The 2,615-nt window shown below is 37.9% G+C and overlaps 1 pseudogene; it reads right to left on the reverse strand.

Moving 5' to 3' along the window:
* Positions 1-1,391: 1,391 nt before the first annotated feature.
* Positions 1,392-2,166, reverse strand: LOC123853645 (transcription initiation factor TFIID subunit 9B-like; annotated as a pseudogene).
* Between the last annotated feature and the right edge of the window lie 449 nt (positions 2,167-2,615).

A 2,615-nucleotide genomic window follows, 5' to 3' on the forward strand; every position in this document is an offset into this window, starting at 1 on the left:
TATCAAGCACCATCCTAACATGAAAGTTTCTTGTGTAGTAAGTTTTGAGGATCCTTGGCTCTAAGTTCTAAATTATGATATGAAAATTTATTTTAGAAAATTCTGCAAAATTCCTATATTGAATATGTCAAACTTACTTAAAAACAACAAGGCTATTTATATTTTTGAAAGCTTTGCAATCTTTCCCACCAAGATGTTTAAACGTGTATAAATGGAAAACAGGGGAAAGTGTTTAGCAACATTACTGGGAAACCTATGCACAGTACACGTACGTGCAGGTCACATTATACCGACTTGTTTTTGTTGTTGGCCTTCTAGAGGAAGGAAAACCATTATAGAATTTCCAAGTCTGATCCCATCTCATATATGATATCCAGCAGGGTTCAAGCAGTAGTGATCATAGCATATATGTATGTGGTAGAAAGGAAAAAAAACACTTGCTCTTCAGTGGTTTTTGCCTAGGTCCAGTGTAAATATACTTATCAAGGCAGATCTTAAGCTACAGCATCTTTGTTAAATGCAGAAATGTGAAATATTGTGGCGCTATGGACTTGGAATACAAGATAAACCGTAACTGACCTCAAACTACATGTTAAAAGCAGAGTAAAGCTCAGCATGAAAGGCAATGGATAAAACTCAAGTGCTCTGGTATAGAGAGAAAAACAGCAAAGCAAACTTTCAGGCATGTAAAGCAGGTTTTAAAAGCAGGAAAATGACACTGTATTATCAGGAATTACATGTTTTTGAACTCGAGTTTTGGCCTTCTAAGAGTATTGGGAGAAACTTAAGCCTATGGGGAAGAGGTAGTACAGAAAATGAATGGGATCTAGAAATGGGGTTGAGGACATGGGAGGTTAGGGAACACCAAGAAACAAATACACTCCAAGTGAATTTAGAATCCCTTTAAATCCATCCTTTCCAAAAAATACTTCCTAAAGTTAGAGATTTGGTCAAAAAAGTTGGTGAAAACAAAAATTGTGACTATTTTACCTCATAAAAGAAAGTAGTATTTAAATGTAGATTAGAAATTATGCTATTAAAGATTAGTCCACTGATCAGGCTGTAGAAACTGAAACTTAAGTGCTGCTGTCAGTGATACATGGCAGAAAACTGCTTCCAAATATAAAATTGTCATGGTAGAATTCAACATTAATCAAAATATTCAGAAACAAATACTTTTTTACTTGAAGCCTAATGAAGAAACATTGGTATGCTTACCTAAGATACCTGTTTTAAGAAAAAAAGAAATTAACAATTTAAGCTAATGTGAAAAATACTGCAGCTACATTTAAGTTTTCTAAGATAAAACTTGAGAAGATAGAGAATATTCTAGTTCAGTATAATGGACTCCAAACCAACTACAAGTTTGAAATACATCTTGATTGTATTCCTTACATAGTATCATTATCATCATCTTCGTGTTTTCTCTTCAATGGGTTCGATTCATTGGCCATGTTCTGTGATGAAACCATGTTGGTGGTAATAAGAATAGTTTTTGGTCCAATTATTGAAGGATTAATCAGAACATTTTGAACTGCAGTTGTTGCAGGAACTGATTTGACAGGTGGGGACTGAGAAGGTGGAATCTGCACCGTAAATCTTTGGCTTGTCACCAACACTGGAAGTACAACTTTATTTGGGACAGACGTTTGTGGGGTTGCTGCAGTAGGAGTGGAAGGTCGCTACCAACAGCACCAACACTTAACTGTGGTACTACTCTTCCTTGGTTAGGTCCCTTTTTAATTAAGGACTTCAGCCTATAGTTTGGAGCTGTTAAGCAGTATCTTTCAGGTGGCAGTCTGGGTCCTGCATATGGCTTAATCAGTGGTAAAGGGGTTTGATTTTTCTGCCTTGCAATATCCAGTAAAAAATTTCTTGGAGGAGGAGAAGTAAAAGATTGATCAGCGCGACACTGGATTGCCAGTCTCACATCATCTGCACCAACATTAGGTTTCTTAGCATGGCTTGAATAAATTTTTGCATCATCCATAATTGTAGTCACACATCGGAAAGCAAATTCCAACATTTGATTTATAACCCTTGGTTCATACTCCGTAATTCCCATATCCTTCAGGATTTGTGCCATCACCAAGGCATCTCTCAGAGCATTCTTGGGAGGTGCCATCTTGCCAGACTCCATGTTATCCTGCTGCTCGTCACCCGGGGAGAGAGCCTCTTTTTATTCTTTTTAAATATTTTATTTATTTATTTGAGAGAGAGAGAGAGCGTGCTCATGTGCACATGAGCCGGGGAGAGGGGGCGAGGAGGAGAGAGAGAAGCAGACTCCCCACTGAGCAGAGAGCCTGATGTGGGGCTCAATCCTAGGACCCTTGAGATCATGACCTGAGCCGAAGGCAGATGCTTAACCAACTGAGCCACCCAGGTACCCTTCTCCTCCTCTTATAAGGGCTCTTATCATTGGATATACAGATCACCCAGTTAATCTTGAGATCCTCTACTTAATTACATCTTCAAAGACCCTGGTACCAGGGGTTAGGACATGGACATATCTTTGGGGGAACCACAATTCAACCCAATACAGGGACCTTTTTTCTTATTTTGTACTGCAATATTTATTTTATCTTTTAATCTTTTAAATTTTTTGGCATGATGTT

Source organism: Mirounga angustirostris, unplaced genomic scaffold, assembly GCF_029215605.1.
Source record: "Mirounga angustirostris isolate CCGP_5_RB_7025 unplaced genomic scaffold, mMirAng1.0.hap1 SCAF_7, whole genome shotgun sequence".
Lineage (NCBI taxonomy): Eukaryota > Metazoa > Chordata > Mammalia > Carnivora > Phocidae > Mirounga > Mirounga angustirostris.